At 41.5% G+C, this 24,305-nt stretch overlaps 3 non-coding genes across 3 annotated transcripts; all 3 read right to left on the bottom strand.

The window, feature by feature from the left end:
• Positions 1-11,084: 11,084 nt before the first annotated feature.
• trnal-uag (transfer RNA leucine (anticodon UAG)) lies at positions 11,085-11,166 on the bottom strand. Its single transcript has one exon. It is a non-coding gene; the product is annotated as a tRNA-Leu (tRNA).
• Positions 11,167-12,319: 1,153 nt separating this feature from the next.
• On the bottom strand, positions 12,320-12,407 carry trnay-gua (transfer RNA tyrosine (anticodon GUA)). The gene is given in 2 exon segments: positions 12,320-12,355; positions 12,371-12,407. It is a non-coding gene; the product is annotated as a tRNA-Tyr (tRNA).
• A 1,628-nt stretch (positions 12,408-14,035) lies between these two features.
• trnac-gca (transfer RNA cysteine (anticodon GCA)) lies at positions 14,036-14,107 on the bottom strand. The gene has a single exon. It is a non-coding gene; the product is annotated as a tRNA-Cys (tRNA).
• Positions 14,108-24,305: the final 10,198 nt, after the last annotated feature.

Raw genomic sequence — 24,305 nt, forward strand, 5'->3', positions numbered from 1 at the left:
TGCCAAACCAGATGCCATACCATATCTGATCAGACTTTCCAGTACAGAATTATAACATAAAGTTATGATCTTGGTACTCACCCTACCAGTCTCAGTCTTCGGAGAAAATGCAGTCTTTGCGCCATTTGGCACACAGATAGTCAACATGAATATTTCCTTTTATAGGTTTCTAATTGTATCCCCAAGACTTATAAGACGTTACTTGCTCGATTTCTCTATCCCCGATGATTACATTGTCATGGACACGCACTGCTCTGGATCAAATATCATCTCTTTTGGTTTTGTATTAGTAGGATGAGATGATTCCTCGCACACCAGTTCTTAAAGAGTCAATCTCCTGTAATAAGTAGAAGGGCAGTCACCAGCATGCAATAAACTTAAAATAATTGTGTCATCAGAACATTTATGACATAGTTGTTGGACTCACTACGTCTGCACTCGTTGGTATAAAGTGTGAACAAGAAAGGTGAGCTAACAGCTCCTTGAGGTACCCCTGTACTACAATGTTTTATCTTAGAGAGTGTAGCATTTACCCTCACTTGTTGTGACCTATTTGTTAAAAGAGAATAAAACCATTTGATAATAAGGATTAACTTTCATGTCCACAAGCCTCTGAACTAGCAATGAGGCGGACCGTATCAAAAGCAGAACTAAAATCAGCAAATAAAACATGTGCATAGGCGTCGGAATCTTCTAAGTGGCTTCCTTATTAATGAGACACTGTAATGACGGCATCAACAGTACTACGCCCTTTACTATAAGCGTACTGGAAGGGATCGACACAAAGAGTTACTTCCTTACGTCTAAGTAAGTTCAACATTACTCTCTCAAAACACTTCATTACCTCGCATGTAAGTGCAACAGGTCTAAATCCTTATTCGCTTTAGGACAGGAAATTTTTGGTACAGGGATTATAAAGACTTCTTCCAGAGATCGGAACAGTATGACTGTCAAATGACAGCTGAAAGATAGGGCACCACGCCTCAGATAGTTCTGTTGAACACTTTTTGAGCAAGAAGGCCGGCAACCCATCTGAACCTATAGATTTTCTTATTGCAACTTTGCTAAATATTAACTGTACCTGCAAAGTGTCAATTATCATTTGAGATGAAGTGCATTAAAGGAGTCTAAAAGCTCCCCCTTCCCAAGAGAACAGTCATTCTGTGCCTCATATCTTAACCCTCTGAGCCCGAGACACTTGCCCACGAGTAAAAAAGTACCTCTGATTCATAGTTTAATAACTTTTGAACATACAAGGGATTTACTCACTTTCGGTTTCGTTAAAATCCTGACGATTTCAGGTTTACGGAGGTCTTTCCCCTGTCTTTCTAGCCTCTACAGGGGATCTATCCAGCCTGGAACTTCCAGCTTCTTTGGGCTTTAAATCCACACTGTTATATCCAGATTGATTCACATTATGTCCATAATTCATCGCGTGTTGGCTCATTTTCCGCCGCTGGCTTGCTCCTCGTCTCTTCTCTCTGTCTGTCCCGTCTATTGTTTCAGGAAGTACATGCCCATATATGGGAGATAAAGGCACCCTCTTGTATGGGAAGGCCAGAGGGGACAAAAATGCCTATATACTCTATGGAAGGTCAAATAATGCACTATTTAGACACATATTTGCTTGTATAACATTGCTGTGGGTGTAATATCAATAATATACATTATTATGTTATTATTGGCATAAGTAAATGTCAGAGAGCAAAACGTCTTACATTTTGGGAAAAAGCATGTATTTTGTCAACTGTATAAGTTAAAATGATTATTTCTTCACAGTGTGACTCCCAAGACATATGAAAGTGTTTTAGAGAGGAAAATGGCTTATTCATTAAGTATTGTCTGTGATATCAATACATATCTGGAAGATTCATTTATTTATTTATTTATGTATTTATCTTTAAGCCCTAACCCATTTTTAACATGCAAGTGACCTCACTGCAACCCAAATATTCTAATAACCCAGTTGTCCTAAAAAAATGATGTTCATATCTTGACTGTAGACAACAGGGTTGATGTTTTACAAGCTTTTTATATAAAATAAATCCAGACGGAAAATAAACTGTAAAAATGGCCTTAGGGCCCCAAGGGTTAAAAGAAGGCATTTAATCATCAGCTCTGACGCTGTCATTCAAAGTGACAATTTGTTTTTTTTTAGGGTTCATATTAGTTATGTGTTTCATTGCATAAATGATAATTGCAAAGGAGTTCGCCAACCCCAACATAAGCATAGCAGTGATATAAGTAGCTTCATTATGCGGCTAGCACGGGTCCAGTTTCCAGCGCTGTGTTATGCTAGTTGCTAACTAGCATAAAGGCTAATCACTGAATACTTAACTTAATTGACACAGCTCCTATTCAGAGTACTTAGCTGTTACGCCCAACAGCAACACTCCTTAGGAGAAGCGTCAAAAAATACTTGTGTACAAAAAGCAATGTCAACGTCTATACTTTCAAAACAATAAAAACGAACAGTCACAAAGCAGCAGCAGCAGCACTACACACCCCTGTCGCCAGCAGAGCAGCGCCAGTGAGATCTCATATGTCTTGGGAGTCACACTGTGAAGAAATAATCATCATAACTTATACAGTTGACAAAATACATGCATTTTTTCCCAAAAAGTCAAGACGTTTTGCTCTCATGACATTTAGTAGTAGCCAATAATAACATAATAATGTCATATAACATAACATAACAGCAATGTTATACAAGCAAATATGTGTCTAAATATTGCATTATTTGGCCTTCAATAGAGTCTATAGGCATTTTTGTCCCCTCTGGCCTTCCATATTGAGGGTGCTTTTTATCTCCCATATATGGGCATGTACTTCCTGAAACAATAGACGGGACAGACAGGGCAGACGCGGAAGTAGCGATCCAGCGGCAGAAATGAGCCAAAAAACGCGATGAATTATGGATATAAAGTGGATCAATCTTGGATATAACAGTATGGATTTAAAGCCCAAAGAGGCTGAAGTTCCAGCTGGATAGAAAACCCCCTGTAGAGGCTAGAAAGACCCAAAGACCTCCGTAAAGCCGAAAACGCAGGATTCAAACGAATCCGAAAGTGAGTAAATCGCTTATGGTTCAAAGTTATTAAACTATGAATCAGAGGTACGTTTTACTCGTGCGAGTGTCTCGGGCTCAGAGGGTTAACCAGTGCATTTAACATGATTTCCTGTTAATTAGAGGACACAGACATATGGATTTAATTTTTTTGGGCGTTTATGTGCGATTTTCAGTTTTAATGGTATATCACGAACCGTCTAATACAAACACCATAGTCTGTGTCGGCGCTCTAACCTCCGTCCCCGTCCTCTGTCTCGGCGCTCTAACTTCCGTCCCTGTCTCCTGTCTCTGTGTTGTTCTCCTAACCTCCGTCCCCGTCCTCTGTCTCTGTGATGGCGCTCTAACCTCCGTCCCCGTCCTCTGTCTCTGTGTCGGCAGCGCTCTAACCCTCCGTCCCCGTCCTCTGTCTATGTGTCGGCGCTCAAACTCCGTCCCGTCCTCTGTCTATGTGTCGTCGCTCTAACCTCCGTCCCCGTCCTCTGTCTCTTGTGTGGTGTTCTAACCTCCATCCTCCGTCTCTGTTTTGGCGCTCTAACCTTGCCCCGTCCTCTGTCTCGTGTCGGCGCTCTAACCTCCGTCCCCGTCCTCTGTCTCTGTGTCGGCGCTCTAACCTCCGTCCCCATTCTCTGTCTCTGTGTTGGTGTTCTACCCTCCGTCCCCCGTCCTCTTCTCTGTGTCGGCGCTCTAACCTCCGTCCCCGTCCTCTGTCTATGTCGGCGCTCTAACCTCCGTCCCCGTCTCTGTCTATGTGTCGTCGCTCTAACCTCCGTCCCCGTCTCTGTCTCTGTGTGGTGTTCTAACCTCCATCCTCCGCTCTGTTTTTGCGCTCTAACCCTTGCCCGTCCTCTGTCTCTGTGTCGGCGCCTAACCTCCGTCCCCGTCCTCTGTCTCTGTGTCGCGCTTAACCTCCGTCCCCAGTCTCTGTCTCTGTGTTGGTGTTCTAACCTCAGTCTCTGTCTCTGTGTCGGCGCTCGGACCCTGCCCCGTCCTTTGTCTCTGTGTTGGCGCTCTAACCTCCGTCCCGGTCCTCTGTCTCTGTGTGGCTCGCTATCCTCTTTCCCCGTCCCCTGTCTTTGTGTTGGCGCTCTAACCTCCGTCCCGTCCTCTGTCTCTGTGTCGGCGCTCTAACCCTCCGTCCTCTGTTCTGTGTTGGCGCTCCAACCTCCGTCCTCTTCTCTGTGTCTGCGCTCTAACTTCCGTTCCTGTCCCCTGTCTCTGTGTTGGCACTCTAACCTCCGTCCCTGTCTTCTGTCTCTGTGTTGGCGCTCTAACCTCTATCATGGGTGCATCATGGGAAGTCCCCAGCAGTTTAGGCCTATAGCAGCATCAGACGATGAGAGTAAGATGGGGGATGTGTCTGTTCCCTTCCAAGTGACCAATGGGTTCCCCAGAGAGAATTCTGTGTCCTTTTCTTTTTAATATGTATATGAATGAGTTGTCTTTGATTTTAAATGCATGTGGTACAGGCTGTAGGGTTGGTGATTTACTGATTAATCTCCTAATGTATGCAGATGATTGGTCATCTTCAGCCCATATATGCTGGTCTCCAACAGCTTCTGAGAGTATCCACACAATATGGTGTTGATTTTGATATAAATACAATGCTAAAAAGAGTAATCATTGATTATCAGAAGTAGAGAAGACAGACAAGCAACCTTCCCTGACTTCTATCTGTCTGGCACTGCACTTATGGTGTGCAGTGAGATTACATATTTGGGCCATATTACTGCAAATGACCTTTGTGATGATGACGATATCTCTTCAGAGCGTATTGTAAATGATCTGATAATGTTGTGGAGCCGTTGTTTTCACCTTGGTCCGACTATTTATAACTGTACCCATTATTACTAACCTAGCCATCACGCACCGCCCCCCCAACACCCCCACCAGTAACATTTCTAACTGAAGGTAACCTGAAGAAGTGTGCAAAGGATTTAATTTTTAATTGCCAATCATTAGAGTTGGGAAACTTTCCTGAAAAAATGTAGAATATTTCTGAACTTCCCATATAACATGTCTGCAACCGGCACATATTTTCCTTCATTTTATCATATTTATTGTATGAAGAGTGAGAGCAAGTCCAGGGTTTAAGAAGGTTGTTCACTAACTCTCTCTCTCTCTCTCTCCTCTCTCTCTCTCTCTCTCTCTTCTCTCTCTCCTCTGTTTGTCTGTTGCTATAGAAACAATCCTTCACAACATCTGATACTTTAAGATTCATCAGAGAGTTCACACTGGAGAGAATCTACACAGCTGTGATCAATGTGGAGCAGCTTTCACACTGAAGAGTAACCTAATAATACATCAACGCAATCACACCGAAGAGAAACCATACCGGTGTGATCAATGTGGGAAAACCTATACTAATAGTTGGAGCATTAAATATCACCAACGTGTTCACAACGGAGAGAAGCCATACTCGTGTGAACACTGTGGGAAAACGTTTTCTGTGAGTAGTAGCCTTAAATCTCACCGACGCATTCACACTGGAGAGAAGCCTTACGGCTGCGATCTATGTGGTAAAAACATTTTCTGAAAGCAGTAGTCTTAAATGTCACCAACGTATTCACACCAAAGAGAAGCCGTACTTGTGTGAACAATGTGGGAAAACGTTTTCTGTGAGTAGTGCCCTTAAATCTCACCAGCGTGTTCACACTGGAGAGAAACCGTACCGGTGTGATCAATGTGGGAAAATCTTTACTCACAATAGTGCCTTTAAAGATCACCAGCGTGTTCACACCGGAGAGAAGCCGCACTGGTGTGAACAATGTGGGAAAATGTTTGCTCGGAGTAGTTACCTTAAAAAACATCAACGCATTCACACTCGAGAGAAGCCAAAATAATAGGGGGGGGGGGCTGCGCGGAGAGTAAGTGGAGAGATCCAAACAGGCACGGCTTTACAGATGAAATGGGTCATGTAAGGCAAAATTAAACCATATCAATTTGCTTAGTTTGTGGAGAAGCAGTGGATGTGAGGACATTACGACACTACGCTCTGCTGTGTCCTGCCACGTCCTGCTGTGCCTTGAAATGCCCACAGTGCCCTGCTATGCCATGAACTACTATAAAGAACTACTACAAACTACTATTTTTTTATGACTATTATTGCCACTCTTCATTCTAACCCCAACCGGCCCTCCAGACACCGCCTTACAAGAGCCTGGGTCTTTCCCAGGTTTCTGCCTAAAAATAAGTTTTTCCTCACCACTGTCGCACTGTTGCTTGCTCTGGAGGAAACTACTAGAACTGTTGTGTCCTTGTAAATTCGGGAGTGTGGTCTAGACCCACTCTATCTCTAAAGTGTCTCGAGACAACTCTTGTTATGAATTGATACTATAAATAAAATTGAATTGAATTAGGTGCACCGGTGCGACTTGGGAAAATGTCATCCGCACCCTAGAGCCCTGTGAGCTAACAGACACCAACTAGCACCCTAGAGCCCTGTGAGCTAACAGACTGGTCACTGCTGTTGTCTGAAAAACAACACAGACGGACAGATTAGATATTCGTATAATATGTCACAAAAAATTAGATTTTATTTACATTATTTACACTTTCAAAATAACTGAAAACTAAAAAGGGACGTCTGCAAAAGTTTGGGCACCCTGCAGAGTTTATACCGTGAACTCTCTCTTCCCCCCCCCCCCCCCTTTGGCGAGTATCACAGCTTGGAAACGCTTCTAGTAGCAGTCAAGAGTCTGTAATTGTTTGAGGTATCTTCGCCCATTCTTCCTTCCAAAAGTCTTCCAGTTATTTGAGATTTCTGGGCTGTCTGTCATGCACTGCTCCTTGAAGGTCTATCCATAGATTTACATTACGTTAAGGTCAGGAGATTGTGAAGGCCATGGCAAAACCTTCAGTTTAATCTTCTTGATGTAATCCACTGTGGAGTTTGATGTGTGTTTAGGATCATTATCCATTTGTAGAAGCCATCCTCTCTTTAACTTCAGCTTTTTCACAGATGGCATCAAGTTAGTGTCTATAATCTGCTTAAATTGTATTGAATCTATTTTTCCTTCTACTCGTGAAATGTTCCCTCTGCCATTAGAACAGCTGATTTACTCAGGGGGAAGTTTGCAAGCTTTTGGCTAATTCTGGGATTTTTAACCCATGTATAATCATTTGTTTTATTAATTTTATCTGTCTGATTCTTCTTAAATAAACTGAACTGAGTTGAACTTTGACATTTAGTTTCTTCTTATTTTACAGATTTATTCTTTTTTATGACACTCTTATGACATCATACTTAAGTTTATCACAAGCATTCAACATCAACACACATCTGGAGATACGTGGTTTTCATTGGACAAGAAGGGAAGGGATGTTTTTGAGGGATAACAGCTGATTCCCGTCCATGTTAATGTCCACCATTCAGTTCTCAGCTCGCCGCCACAGGGGTCAGACCGTTCTCTTAATACATCCATGGGTCCGTCCGCTCCCACACGTTACACTTCTTCTACTTCTTTTTAATTGCGCCTTGCAACCAGAGAAGAAGAAGCTGCATACAATGTGTATTTGATCCAATGACGCCGTGACATCTTCATAACTTCAGAGTCAGAGAGACGTCAGAACCAGTCCAACCTGTTCCCAAAGCCAGTTAGTGTAAGAGAATTCCCCCATCAGGAATCTTTTAGTTTGCCTATTTATTTTAGAGACTGATATATATTTTTAAATAATAAAAAAAAATTTCAAGTATTTTATTCATTAGCATGATAGTTGACGTGAGCTTTTACTTTGAAAAGTAAGAGAGCCTAATTGTTAAATATTTGATTCCAGATGCAAGCTTTTATTTAGAAATTTAGATCTCGGGGACGGCACCAGGTGGGATGGCAGAAGGAATTTTTTTAGTTTGCCTATAATCTGCTTTTATTTTATAGACAGAAATATATTTTGTAAGTATTTTATTCATACCATGACAGTCGACGCAAGCTTATTTTATTCCAGATGCAAGCTTTTGTTTTGAAAAGTAGAAGCTCTGGGATGGCACCAGGCGGGACAGCATGACATGGGATGCTCCAGGCTGCAGCCATACACTCTTGGACCCAGTCAGTGTGAGAGAAGTCCCCCATCAGATGATGCAGTTCTACTATCTGTCCACTAGATGGAGCTAACTGACCATCTAATGAGCTAAAGATCAGCAACTTGTACAGCAGCAGGTATCTCTCCAAGGGGCCTCCGTGTGACATATACATCAACGTATACGTTGTTCATTTAGCTTTTAATACTTGATACTTCCTCCACAACAGCCCCTGTTTCTCATGTGGCCCCTTGGGTAAATTAATTGCCCCCCCCCCTTCCCCTAGGACAACGTATGTAGGAGACAGGCTAAATTAATTCTCATATCTGCTCATACGGGCTACTTAGGTGTGTAGAAGCTAGCTGCTAGTCTGGGCTGTGTACATTAGGTGTGTAGAAGCTAGTTGCTGGTCTGGGCTGTGGACATTAGCTGTAGAAGCTAGCTGCTAGTCTGGGTGATTAGCATTATAACTGTTTATGTCTGAAGAAAAGAAGGACGGCCCTCAGAACTAACCATGTTTGGTACTTTCACTTTCAAACTCCTGTTTGAAGACGTTTTATGGGACGGTCTGAACCAAAATTGCACATTAAACCTTTCTAAGAGTCTTAAAGGTCATGTGTGACATCTGTTGTTAATGTTAATAATGTATCCCACATTATTACATGTGTATGTATTTGTATAGATTTTTCTTTAATAAAAAAAAAAATAGTTGAAATTTATGAGTTCTTGCTACCAGGGTTGGTCTCTGTCTTAAAGGGCTGAGGATGAATACTACGTCTCTGTCTTAAAGGGCTGAGGATGAATACTACGTCTCTGTCTTAAAGGGCTGAGGATGAATACTACGTCTCTTTCTTAAAGGGCTGAGGATGAATACTATGTCTCTGTCTTAAAGGGCTGAGGATGAATACTACGTCTCTTAAAGGGCTGAGGATGAATACTACGTCTCTTAAAGGGCTGAGGATGAATACTACGTTTCTGTCGTAAAGGGCTGAGGATGAATACTACGTTTCTGTCGTAAAGGGCTGAGTATGAATACTACGTCTCTGTCTTAAAGGGCTGAAGATGAATACTACGTCTCTTTCTTAAAGGGCTGAGGATGAATACTACGTCTCTGTCAACCATCTTCATGTGTTCATCACGTCTGCCTGTGATGAAGAGTGTTCATGTTCAACCTTTCTCTCACTGATTATAATCAGAAATACTTTATTGATTCCCGAAGGGAAACTTTGTGTTACAGTTGCACAAATAGTAGAAATACAAATAAAGAAATAAAGAAATACAAGGAGTGTGGATATTTACATAGTTAAAGGAATATTATGATACAGTATTTACATAATTAACATAATTATGGTGTTGCAATGGTGAAAAGTAATAATAATAATAATAATAATAGTAGCAGTTGAGTATTGCACATATTACAAGCCAGTGTTATTGCACAAAACAGATAATATTGTCCAGTTTTCAACCTCTCTAAGATGGTTTTGCTCACTCCATGTGACAAAGTCCCCCCCCCAAAGCTCTGTACTCAGCCTCGTCCCCCTCGCTGATACATCCAACCACAGCAGAGTCATCAGAAAACTTCTGAAGATGGCAGGACTCTGTGTGGTAGTTGAAGTCTGTGGTGTAGATGGTGAAGAGGAATGGCGCCTGGCTAGAGCTCCAGAAGGCAGGACATGACAGATTACACATCTGTCACATAGTCAGTTTGTAGTCTTAAATACCAAGTCTCTTGCTGTTCCTTGACTAGTTGGCCCCCCCCTGCTTTGTGTCGCTCCAGGTAAGTAGAAAGCAATCTGTTATGCACCTTTGCATTGCACTAAAATGTCCACATTTGGACCTGAATCCAACAATAACTTTACTTGACACTCATATACATTGGTTTTCAGGTAAAAAATGTTGGTCAGGGGTTTAGTTACTGTTTGAAAAAGGAAAATAATTGTTAGATGAATTATGATATACTTGCAGATGAAGTATTTATGACCCATCAAAGACGACAAAAGGATACATCAGTTGTCGGGGGTCTGATTTAAAGGAAATGGTACTCTTTAAAAGTGTTGGGGTTCTAGCGTTAAACTAATGAGGAAGAATTTGACAAATCTAAATCAACCAAAATTAGTCCAGGAAGTTACTCTTTCAAATGTTACACCTGTATCTGTCAAGTACTAACCATTCTCTGACCGGGAATTGAACCCGGGCCGCGGCGGTGAGAGCGCCAAATCCTAGCCACTAGACCATCAGGGAGTCACATCCATCATATATTTTTTTGTAGATGTGAGTTTCCTTTGTGTGTAATTTAGCATCTCTCTCATCTTTTCTCTCATTTCCTCCTTTTTGACATATCTAAGTTAACCAAAAAGTTTCTCTTTCAAATGTTACATCTGTGTCTGTCAAGTCCGGACCATTCCCTGACCGGGAATTGAACCCGGGCCGCGACGGTGAGAGCGCCGAATCCTAGCCACTAGACCATCAGGGAGTCACATCTGTCAAATTTGTCTTTGTAGATGTGAGTTTCCTTTTCACTTACTGGAATGACTCATGTTGTTTTAGGCGAGGAATGGCACCGTAGTTTTAGATGTTAAAATGTGCGCACAAGAAAGCTGAGGGATTACTGTGGGGAAATGGAGAATGACTAGGTTAACTGAAGATTTTAAATATTGTGAAAATTAACAGAACATATGAACACGTTAAACATATACGGGCATATAACATATACCTGCAGTCTCAGTCTTTGGATGGAATTGGTAGCGTATGCGCCCCGTCATAGTTACCGACAATTTTGTTGATGAATGAGTATTTCACATTGAACACTTAAGATTGGGTGTTCATTTAAAAACAGGGAATTGCCACTAAAGATAAAAACAACAGATTCAGCAAGGAGTCTAATACGTTGCCACTAATGACTTTAGTCACTTCACCAAGCTATGTCATAAGAGTATAATGTAACTGATACCAATTCAAGTCAACATATGGTTTGTCTTCCACTTATGTAACATCAGCAAATGGCAGTGGTGGGATTTGAACCCACGCCTCCAGAGAGACTGGAGCCTAAATCCAGCACCTTAGACCACTCGGCCACACTACCTGCATGTATCAGTTCTCCACATCGTGAGACACACAGGGACCGTAACTAACGGTATATTTGTCAATGTCATTAGAATAAAACTTTCGCAAGGAAAAAGCCAATATTTTATTGGAAAATGTTGTCACTCTTTGTCATTTTTCTCTGTCATTGATGATTATTAGAATATTGTAAACAGCATTAAGTGAGTGGGTTTAGGTCTGTGTGAATATGGGCTGAGCATTTACCTGGGCTGAACTTGTGAACATCTTCTTTTGCATATTCACTGTAAAGAGCCATTACTCCTCCAACTGCCAACTATTGTTCCAGAGACAATAGGATATACAGTTTTAGATTGCAAGGTAACTGTCCAAGACCAAAGACTTCATTGAAATACCTCAAGTGATCAAAACAGTTTGTCAAAATGGGAAAGGTCATGTTTTTGATTACAAATTCCAGCACAGTTGTTCATGTACCATTCAAAAACAAAAGTACAATCATGAAACACATACTACTTAGACAGAATGAACCTGTTCAGGTAGCAATGAAAGAATTCCAGAGACGTGGACCCTCTGGCACAGCCATACTTGGTCAGGACAACACCCCCCTTCTTGATAGTGCCCTTCTTGATGTGCTCCATGCGCACCTGGTCCAGCAGTGGCACCACCATGAGGTCCCTTCCGTTTGCCCCTCCTAGTTGCTCGTAACAGAGAGAGGTCTCCTGCATCCCACTCAAATATGCAGGCAGAGAGACGGCTCATGAAGGTGGGACCAGACGTAAGATTTTTTTCGCAGCCCACGCTCACGTTCAAATTGATAAATGCCGTACTCTGCGTAGGAACCGGCGTACCCCCGTCCTACGCCTGTTTTAGGTCGTATGCACATTTCATAAATAAGGGCCCTTGTGAGCACAATAAAGATTTCTTAAAGAAAGGTTTGTACTTTATAGTTCTAGTTTTTTTCCAGTTCTTCTGGTCACACTTGGCACTATTTCACATGGTTTGTCTGTAGTTCTCTATTCTGTCAGGGCTTAACTCTGTCTCCCACACCTATTTCTTTTTTGTTTCTTGTTATGTCTCGGGAAGAAGTATTGTGCTTTTAGGTCAACCATCCATCTGTACATCAGAATCAAAAACACTTTATTGATCCTTGAAGGTAGCCTCTGGAAAAAAGATGCTCCTTCGAGCCGGATTTGAACCAGCGACCTAAGGATTTCAGTTCTATGCCTCTACAGTCCTCCACTCTACCAACTGAGCTATCGAAGGGAGCTACTTCTCATTCTGTGAATGTGAATGTGATAACACGGGGCCCCCCTGGATCTGACAATCTTTAGGGGATGTAGCTCAGTGGTAGCGTGCATGCTTCACAGGTTTTTATGGTTGATCGTATGAAATTCTTTCATATTGGAACTAGTTTTGCTTGAACACTGTGACAACACATATCCTGTACTGGATATGGAGGCACTGACTGTTTGTCTAATCTTCTGGATTTTGTCTATGAAGAAGGAGGAAAAGTCATTGCAGGCCTTGTTAGATAACAGTTCAGATGCTACTGGTACTGGAGGGTTTGTTAACCTATCGACAGTAGCAAACAAAGCACATGAATTATTATTGTTTCCAGAGATAATATCAGAGAAGACCTCCTTGCCTTCGTTAGTTCCAAATTATAAATGCAAAGTCTCTCTTAAGCAGAAAATGCGTTTGGATTGGTAGGAAATGGAGATGGGCGTTGCCAAGAGGAGGCGCCTTTTTGATTGACAAGAAATGGATATGAAGTCTCTCAGGATTGGCAAAAAATGGAAGGGAGCTTTGAGTTTGATTGGTGAGAAAAGAAGATGAGAAAGTGGACAAATATGTTCTGGGTCATGACAAAGCATCTAGGGATGATCTTAGGCTTTGTGTGAATACATAGGTCTCCACATACATTGTTTTTATTATATAGCACAAGCATGTGAATGGAAATTGTGGGTCTATGGTGATTTCAGAGATTTGCAGTGAGCATTGTATTGTCCAGCAGAAAGACAACAGGTGTGTTTCTTTTCGTCTATGATTTACATCGTAGCAGTGCAAGCATTTATCCCGGGTTTGAGTTCCAGCCACAGCAGTTGCATTTAAAGGTTTTGAAGCCGTATACAACATTACCATTACAAGTTTTACCCAGGTTTCTTCTTTTATTCAGTGATAATTCAATTTTCAGACAGCACAACAAGCACTTTAAATGTACATGTTTTACACTTTCTATTTTACTGTATTTATGTACTTGTACTGTAGTGTAGTATATTTATTGTATTATGCTCCAGTGTTTATGGGTGTTACGGCAGGTATGAGCACAGTTTCTATTTTTATGGATGAAGTAAATTTGAGATGCTGTTAAGTTTACTCTTCAGCAGGTGGAGACATTAAGTACTGGCCTTTTTCAATAAAGTATTGACTTTTTCCTTGCAAAAGTTTGTTTCCAATGACTTTAATAATCATACCATTAGTTACGGTCCGTGTGTGTGTCACGATTTGGTGTGATGGTGTGCGCAGGTAGTGTGGCTGAGGTGCTGGATTTAGGCTCTAGTCTCTCTGGAGGTGTGGGTTCAAATCCCACCACTACCTTTTGCAAAGGTTACTTAGTAGAGAGAGAGAGAGAGAGAAAATAGAATGAAAAGAGGACTGGTGGTAATTATGGCAGCAGTAAAGGTAATAGAACTATTACTAATAATAGTTGTAGTGCAGGGCGTCCAGCAGAACCACAGCAGCAGCTGCATCCTCTACTCAGGTGCCACCACAATCCAAGGAAGTCTGAGGGGAGAAAGCACAAGGGCTTCTGGAAAGAAGCAACATTAGTTAAATGCATGCTTTTTTCCTCAAGTACTATCATAAAGATGATCACCTACACACATCATTGCAGGGAGCACCCAGATTTGAACTGGGGACCTCTTGATCTGCAGTCAAATGCTCTACCACTGAGCTATACCCCCACATACTCTATGTTGAATATGATTATGGTCCAGTAAAACAATGGCTGGGCCTCCACCATGTGGTTACCTTCACAGTCTGAGAAAGTATCCAAATCTCATCTACTGTATGAAAGGGAGTTAAAAGAAAGAAAACAGTGTCATCTTCTATAAAGGCCCAGCTGAATTTATGTTAATTACAATAGATGTCAAGACTAAGCACAGAAATGTGGTCCACACAAGGATCCACACTGTTACAGTACATGCTCGACCACAAGCACACAGAAGCACACAAACGCACACACACAGCACCCTTCCCCCTTGCCCATCACGATCACACACTCAACGGTGATGATTTGCAAAATGCGATCGTTGATATGCAAACTGCATTTGGGAGCAGATTTTGCGAGTTCCGAAAGGAAAAAATGACACTGTCTTTCCCTGTCACACCCCTGGAGATTGACCCGTCCTTGTTGAGCACATTTCCAGGAGTAAATCAAGCTGACCTTGAAATGGAAATGGCTGATATAGCCGACAAAGATTTATGGGTGTCCCAATTCAAATGTCTGACAGCCGAGCTTGAAGACGTCACTCGCCAGAAAGCCCAGCTTGCCCAAAGCCACAAATGGAGCGAAACTGAAAGCCTCCCAACACCCGAGAAACTTGTCTATGACACATGGAATGCTCTTCCTGACAGTTATAGGAACATGAAGACATATGCATTTGGAGTATTATCCATCTTTGGATCAACATACCTGTGCGAGCAGATATTCTCAAACATGAACTACATCAAATCAAAATATCGCACCCGCCTCACAGATGAGAGCTTGCAGTCCTGCGTCAAGATTAAAGTTAAATCTTACATGGCCAATGTTGAAGCTGACCAGTGACGTCCGAAAACAGAAGTCACGTTAAACGGGTAAGAACACAATCCAGTTATAGGCACATTTTTAGTAACAAAGTAGCTGTTTTTATAAAGTGATATCTGATTTTTGTCAGTATATATTTGGAATGACACTTAGGGATATTATTGTGACATTTGCACAGACGTCAAACTTGAACTCTATTCATTTGATTTTATATACTTTACCTTTTCAAAAGGCTGATGTTTTATTTTTAAAAATGTAGGCTGCGTTTTATTGCACTCTATTGCCCAGATTAGGGGCACGTTATGCACGTTCCGTTTTGTTTTTGTTTTTTTTAAATCCTCAAAATAGAAAATATATCAAAAATCTGATTTCTTTATTGCATTTCTTTAATTTCATCAAAGCAATGAAACATAATTCATTAATGTTGTAATGAAGTTAAACTGGAGGCGACATCGCACAACAGAGTAGTCACGTGGTGCGTCATTCTCTGCAGGATGCGCGTTAGTAAAAATAAACATTTAATCATGAAGGCTCATTATGTATTTGTAGTTAACTTAGTCATTTTGATATTAGGCTAATATAGCTACCATAGACACATACAGCATGTGTTGCCTTCAATATAAGGCTTCTATAAGGCTTTTTATTTTTTTGCGGCTCCAGACATATTGGTTTTTAGTTTTTTTGGTCCAATATGGCTCTTTCAACATTTTGGGTTGCCGACCCCTGCCATAGACCAATAATATTAATAATATAATCAATATCTCTACAGTCTATGGATAATCCCATGCATCCCCTTTATTTCTTTCCAGCTAGAACATAAGGCTTCCAGCATGTAGCATATCCCACAATCCACTGCAACATGAGGTCACACAGGTGGGACGCCGCCTGTGCTCCAGAGACCCGTCAACAAATATGAGTAGATATTAAATTAATTTCTAACGCCGCTGCTTTTGCTGTGTTTATTTACAAGCTGCAGTTAGGAGAAAGATGCTTTTATTGTTTTAATTTGGAGATATTCTCCTCACCCAAGAGGGAGGGAGCGGTTTATGTAAAGGTAAATGTCAGACAAAAACAAGTAGGGTTAAAAATATATATTAAGGTAGTAAATATTAACAGCTAAAAGTAATATGTGACACGGAGGCCCCTTGGAGAGATACCTGCTGCTGTACAAGTTGCTGATCTTCAGCTCATTAGATGGTCAGTTAGCTCCATCTAGTGGACAGATAGTAGAACTACACCATCTGATGAAACTCAGTACACACAGACCTCAAACTGTCTGACAACAACAGGAAGGTGACAAATGTGAAGGAGGATCAGTCATATCCTGATCATCCAGACAGATTTGACATCTGGCCTCAGCTGCTGTGTAGAGATGGTCTGACTGGTCGCTGTTACTGGGAGGTCGAGAGGAGAGGAGAGGTTGAGATATCAGTGAGTTACAGAGGAATCAGAAGGAAAGGAGACAGTAGAGACTGTGTGTTTGGATATAATGATCATTCCTGGACTCTGTTCTGCTCTGATGAACGTGGTTACTCTGTCAGGCACAATAAGAGAAGAACAGTCCTCACTTCCTGCTCTGTCTCTAACAGAGTAGCAGTGTATGTGGACGTTCCTGCTGGCTCTCTGTCCTTCTACACAGTCTCCTCTGACTCACTGATCCACCTCCACACCTTCTACACCACATTCACTCAGCCTCTCTATCCTGAGTTTGGGTTGTGGTCTGGTTCCTCAGTGTCTCGGTGTCCTCTGCAGGACTGAGAGTCTCTCCTGTGGACAGAAACACTGACTGAAGACCAGCTGCTGAAATCAAAGTTCAGTCTGTTCACCATCACACACACTCTGCACTGTGAAGCAGATCTGAGACTCAAACACAACAACATTCATCTGATTTCATCTCTGGTTATCAACATTTGAACTGTTTGACTAAAACACTTCATGATATTCAATTTCAATTCAATTCAATTCAATATTATTAATAGTATCAATTTATGACAAGAATTATCTTGAGACACTTTACCCATGCTGAACCCAAAGTCCCCCCCCCCCACCTAAGGTGGATCTCATCATGTTATTTTGCCTCACAAAGTCATGATTAAAGTCAGAAAGTCAAAGTGATAACTACTAGGGGTGGCAGTAGTTCAGTCCGTAGGGAGTTAGATTGGCGTCAGTGATCGACTTGTTTTAAATGTCAGGGAATGTGGAACAACTTAATGCAAAATGAGTTCAATAAAACAAGGCCACATGCTGATTATTTGATGCATGTATTCTTCCTGTTGCGTCTGTGTTTACACTCCTAATTAAAAGGTAAAGTTTCCGTCCACTAAAGGTTCTGTTGTTTTTTCTGACAGACTCAGTATATTATTCTAAGAGTCTGCCAACATTATGGGATGGATCCCTACAGAGATAGACCTTTAGTTAAAGAGTAAGATCCTTTTAGTTTAACATGAAACAACCCCGAAATCACCATCACCAAACCCACCAGACTCCATGTAAATAATCACTACTTTTAGCGTGTATAGAGCAGCATATCTCCACCAGACTCCATGTAAATAATAATTACTTTTAGTGTGTATAGAGCAGCACATCTCCACATGAGCAATATTAACGTAGCGGGGAAACAAAGAAAGCGGAACCAATGTGCGGGTATTGGTACACCACGGGGCCAGGTGACGGACACTTTCCTCCTCTTTGGAGACGAGGATGGCGGTTTGTTTTCTCACTCTCTGATGCCGTAATTCTGCTTTCCAGGTTGGTACTCGGTAAAATGACAACAGACGGTTTCCTTCTGCCGTGTGTGTGGTGGACTGAAGCTGTGGTGGGTTAGTTATGGAGTTTATGATGTGTAAAGGCGAGCTAAAGAGCCGCGTTTGTAACCGCGGGAAACGGGTTTCGTAAACAATAGAGCTCGCGGCTAGCTAACAGGTGTGTATCGGGGTGGGATCATAGACAGTTAAAGAAATGGACCAACAGGTCCCGTTGTTTCCATGGAGACCAGTGAAGTCTATTAGAAGCTCTTTCCCGGTGATGCTGAGCGTTACTGCGCAGTCTCCAACTGAGCTTGAAGACGTAGATGTGACGTGAGCAACCTGTCTGAAAGTTGTAAGTCTTCTGGTAGATGTGCAAGAGAAATCTCAATCATTCACAATCAGCAGAGACGGAGAGGTAGGTATATGTTAGGAGATAACATAGGCACAGGCTAATTACTGCTAACTAACATGCTAGTTAACATTAACATAGACACAGGTTAATTACTGCTAACTAACATGCTAGTTAACATTAACATAGACACAGGCTAATTACTGCTAACTAACATGCTAGTTAACATTAACATAGACAGAGGCTAATTACTGCTAACTAACAGGCTAGTTAACATTAACATAGGCTCAGGCTAATTACTGCTAACTAACATGCTAGTTAACATTGACACAGGCTAATTACTACTAACTAACATGCTAGTTAACATTAACATAGACACAGGCTAATTACTGCTAACTAACATGCTAGTTAACATTAACATAGACACAGGCTAATTACTGCTAACTAACATGCTAGTTAACATTGACACAGGCTAATTACTACTAACTAACATGCTAGTTAACATTAACATAGACACAGGCTAATTACTGCTAACTAACATGCTAGTTAACATTGACACAGACTAATTACTACTAACTAACATGCTACTTAACATTAACATATGCACAGGCTAATTACTGCTAACTAACATGCTAGTTAACATTAACATAGACACAGGCTAATTACTGCAAACTAACATGCTAGTTTACATTGACACAGGCTAATTACTACTAACTAGCATGCTAGTTAACATTAACATAGACACAGGCTAATTACTGCTAACTAACATGCTAGTTAACATTGACACAGGCTAATTACTACTAACTAACATGCTAGTTAACATTAACATAGGCACAGGCTAATTACTGCTAACTAACATGCTAGTTAACATTAACATAGACACAGGCTAATTACTGCAAACTAACATGCTAGTTTACATTGACACAGGCTAATTACTACTAACTAGCATGCTAGTTAACATTAACATAGACACAGGCTAATTACTGCTAACTAACATGCTAGTTAACATTGACACAGGCTAATTACTACTAACTAACATGCTAGATAACATTAACATAGGCACAGGCTAATTACTGCTAACTAACATGCTAGTTAACATTAACATAGACACAGGCTAATTACTGCAAACTAACATGCTAGTTAACATTGACACAGGCTAATTACTGCTAACTAACAGGCTAGTTAATATTAACATAGACACAGGCTAATTACTGCTAACTAACATGCTAGTTAACATAGGGTTGTGTGTGTGGTTCTGGGTGCTGGTGCTTCCATTCCCTGGTAATGAGTTATTTTGTGGTTTTTAACGTATCCTGACAGGATTGTTAATGTTAAAATGTTGTTTAACTATTAAAGGGGAGTTCCTCCTAAAAGTTCTACAGAGTATTAGTAAAGGAATGTATTATAAGTTCAACTATTATCCCCAGGTGTATGATGGTTCATGTTTTGACTCTGAAGTTGTTTGAATATTTATTTCCAGCCAAAGAGGGTTTATGATTTCCATGATGACATTAGTATAATGGTGGAGTTTGGAGGTAGAAAGAAGAGATATATATTATTATTGAAACGGTACAGTAAGGGTGATATTTATTTTGGTAAGGACGAGACTATTTCTGGGAATTTGAGTGTGGAAGATTTTACCCACTGAAAAATGGGGAGTAAAGAAAATGGTGTTACGGTTCTTAAATTGAAGTGAAACATGTTTCCACGAGGGGAATGTTGTTGTTGACGACTGTTTTATGCTTTTGTGTTTGGGAGAATTTGTAATAAACAGAGATTTGGAGACGAGGACGGCGGTTTGTTCTCTCACTCACTGACTCCGTGATTCTGCTTTCCAGGGTTTCTCCTCTGAGAGTTAAGTAGTGAACCCCAATCAAGAAAAATCATTGGTTACCCCGGTTACTCAATTTGAAACCACCCCCTTGGGGCAGACGTCAAGCTGGCGACCGGAGCAGGAAAGGTGGAGGAAGAGGAGGAGCTTGCAGCAGTGAAGGAGGAAGAGGAGGAGGAGCAGCCTGCAGCAGTGAAGGAGGAAGAGGAGGAGGAGCCTGCAGCAGTGAAGGAGGAAGAGGAGCCTGCAGCAGTGAAGGAGGAAGAGGAGGAGCCTGCAGCAGTGAAGGAGGAAGAGGAGGAGCATGTGGTGGAGAAGGTTTTGGACCGCAGAGTGGTGAAGGGAAGAGTAGAGTTTCTGCTGAAATGGAAGGGGTTCTCAGAGTAAGTATGAGTCTAGAATATTAATACTTGGGGTTCTTGGTCCATATACACACACACACACACACACACACACACACACACTTTCAACAGCATAATTTTCGGGATTCTCAAAGTTGAAGGTTGTGTATCTTGACTCTAAGGTGCAGACCCGCAAATAACCTTAAAAAATGGCAACAAATAAAAGGAATAATCCAAACTAGCAGCTAGAGTGAGAATGTATTTCCTAAAAAACAAAGTGTGAGGAGATGTTCTTCTGTCTGCACTCACCTTTCCAGTGAGGAGAACACATGGGAGCCGCAAGACAACCTGGACCTGGACCTTATCGCAGAGTACATGCAGAAACACGAGGAGGAAGAGGGGGAGGAGGAGGAGGGAAAGAGGAAAGGTGTCAGGGAGGCCTCGGGAGACTCAGAGGAGCGAGGGAGCAAGAGGAAGAAGGAGGAGGTGAGTGAAGGAAAGAGGTTACTCCAGACTGAAGAGACCCAGGAATCTAATCTCAAAATTAATGAATGCACACAGACGCTGTCACAAAGACAGAGAGACATGCGCACACACAGAGAGAGAGACACACACACACACACACACACACACACACACACACACACACACACACACACACACACACACACACACACACACACACAGAGAGAGAGAGACACACAGAGAGAGAGGCACGCACATAGAGAGAGAGAGAAAGACATACGCGCACACATAGAGAGACACGCGCACACACATAGAGAGAGAGAGAGATTGTCTTGATGTTATTACTGTTGCTGTGTTTCTTATTGCGTAGCTGATAGATTTTCAGATTGTTTATGACTTGTGCAGCCTCCATATTGGTTGTTGATGTTCAGGTTGTTGCCTAGCAACGTGTAATCACCAGTAAACAGACCAGCCTGTGGAGCCCGTGCTTCACTGTTAAAGGTGTATTACACTGTTTGCTTCGTTATGGATGTGTGTGTTGTAATAGGTGAGGCTTATTCTCAGTTTGTGTTACTGAGCAACATGTTACAGTGTTGGTTGTATTGTGGTACACCGTCATGGTAACGGTTCTTCTGCCACGCTATCAGAAATGGGGCCGACGCACGTTGGCTGCCGCTCACATTACAATTTAACAACAAGTCTTCAGTAGTACAACAATGACTGAGAGGTTATTGGGCGTCCAGTTACTCATCGTGATGTTGTGGTGATGGACGATGAAACGCGGGAGACGGCTTTGAAACGCAGATACCAAATTCAAGCTAAGAAATGTACATCTAAAGCTAACGTTACATAAACATAAAGAGGCTAGCTAGCTAACTGTTATCCTTCTCACGACTTGACTCTTTGCTGTTGGGACTGACCCCCCCACTGCTAAAAACCCTAAAGGTAACACTGTCACATGTTCATTATTATGATTTTTAATGAATTTTAGTGAATTTTTGCCATACTATACTATTCCCTTTTTGAAAAGGGGAAGTAGCTCAAATGGTAGAGCGCTTTTCCATAATCTGAGTCAGTGGAAGCATTTTAAGAACCAGTTTTATGAGAAACATCCCATACCACAGTATGAGAAACATCCCATAACCAGCATGCTTTACTGTCTTCACAGTGGACTGGGGCTTGATTTCAGTGCAGGGGGGTCGGAGGACAAACTGTCTGCGGCTCCTAGACCCAAAAAGAACAGTTTCCCTCTCATCAGTCCCCAGAATGTTGCTCCATTTCTCTGTTGGCCAGTCAATGTGTCCTTTGGGTTTTTCCCATGTCGGTCAGGCTTTGGATGCCATTTCAAGGCATTTGAAATGATTTTGGCAGAGCAGCTTATAATCTTCTGCACTTCTTTATATGTTTTCCCCTCTCTATCAACTTTTAATCAAAGTCCTCTGTTCCTCAGAGCAATGTCTGGAACGAGCCATTTTGCTGAGTATTTCAGTGTGAAATGCACTATAACCAGCATGCACAACATGTGCTTCCTTCCTTTCTTAAATATGTATATATACAGTATATAGATTAAATATGGGCCATAACTGACACCTGTTTCTTCACAGAATCAATCAGCTCACTAATTGAACACAACACTGCTATTATTATGAACATGCTCCTTTCAATTACAGATTCAATTCTACAGAATGAGCAGCATGCATGTCATGACTGTTGGTTTCTAGGACTCTACAACACTTACTAGTAAATTATTTGCCATGTAGAAATATCACTTTTTCCCAAAAAATGATTCATGAGTTTAGTGATGCTATTATTTGAACACAACTGTACATCAAAGCTATTTTTTAAACATCCATGACCACAACATATGTGCCTGTGTTTTTCAGAGGAGTCAGTGATGCTCAGCAGTTTTATTCCAGAGCACAGCAGAAAGCTCTGCTGAGCTTCAGAAATGCTTGAGGAAATGTAGCTTGTGTGGACATTACCACATTACACTACCATATTACTTACTTACACAATACTGCTGGCTATACAAGTTTGATTAGCAAAAACAACCTCAAACAAAAGGTCAAAGGTCAACTGGTGCCCTCATTGCTAATACCATCAGGAACAATGGTTCCAATTTACTTACTGGAGTAGAGCTGTTCAGCAACATGAAGACAACACGGTAACCCATACAGATACCAGTGAAAGCTAAAAATCTGTGGGAAAAGTTACATTTACAACTTTCCGGCACAAAGAGTCCCGGATGACCCCCAATTTGTTACCGGCTGGAAGGCTGGCAACAAAATGGAGGCCACACATAAATTGATCAAAAGTAGTTTATTTATCACAAACTAACCAACAATGGATGCATGGATTACCATAATGCAACTCCATAATAGTGATGTTGGCAGATAATTAACCCTCATGTCGTCCTCGGGTCAAAATGACCCGTTGTCCTACATCAGTGTTCTTTTTAATAACCAAAATAACATGATTGATTCCACACAACGCTCTTTGCCAAGTACAAATCTCTACTTCATTAATATTGGGGTGTCTTATTCAATTTTATAGCTTTGGAGAAAACAAAGTGTTTTTTAAATAGTTTTGAGTAAAAGTTGACATATTCCAGTCTGTGATTATCATCAACATCCATTCCTTAATTTATTCTAAATAATTCCTAATTTCTGCTTTTCTCACTCAAAATTAGGTATAATTTCTATAATGAGGTTTATTGACCATAAATCCAAAAATAACTGTAACAAAGTCAAGTTAAAGTGGTGTAATGTATGGTTAAAGGTCAAAAAAAGTGACAAAAACTGAAGGAATTTAAACATTCATACAAAGCCTCAACAAAAGTGTTGATTTTCAATTTTAACGGGAAGACACACAAGGGTTAAGAAAAGTATTGCGTCAGTCAAACAATGTTCCATAGACATAAATGTTGTTTCTAGTTTAACCCGTTTGCGCCGGATGCTTCGCGACGACACATCTACCGCCAGTACTGCGTTGCGCAACTCTGACCCTCCCGCCGGCTGCTGCGTGGCTCAGCGTTTTGTATTTCGGTCTTTTCATGACGTGTGCAGCAGAGAACGTCATTGGTTCAAATACACATGAGGCGGGTCTTGTTGGCCTGTGACCACTAAAATGTACTGTAGGTTGCTGAAAATCACGTCAATCAACTAGACGTACATATGCGTGTTTTGTTATGAATGTTTGAGAGACGAGCGAGAAAACGGCTCCGAGGCAATCAGAGGGGATTTAGACAGCGAAGGGCGGGGACGTTGAGGTGGAAGATAGTGAGGAGTTTGGGAGGGAGAATGTCTTCATCATAATCTACCACTTCCTCTGTCGGAGCCGTTTTCTCACTCGTCTCTCAAAACTCCATAAACAGCGCATGTTTGTCTGGTTGATTGACGTGATTTTCAGCAAAACTACGGTACATTTTGGTGGTCACGTGGCTTGGAATAGCCAACAAGACCCGCCTCATGTGTATTTGAACCAATGACAGTGCGTTCTCTGCCGCACGCGTCATGGAAAGACCGACCAGTACAAAATGCTGCGCCACGCAGCAGCCGGCAGGAGGGTCAGAGTTGCGCAACGCAGTAACCGGCGGTAGATGGTCGTCGCGAAGCATCCGG

The sequence above is a fragment of the Etheostoma spectabile genome, unplaced genomic scaffold (assembly GCF_008692095.1).
Source record: "Etheostoma spectabile isolate EspeVRDwgs_2016 unplaced genomic scaffold, UIUC_Espe_1.0 scaffold00019241, whole genome shotgun sequence".
In the NCBI taxonomy this organism is placed as follows: domain Eukaryota; kingdom Metazoa; phylum Chordata; class Actinopteri; order Perciformes; family Percidae; genus Etheostoma; species Etheostoma spectabile.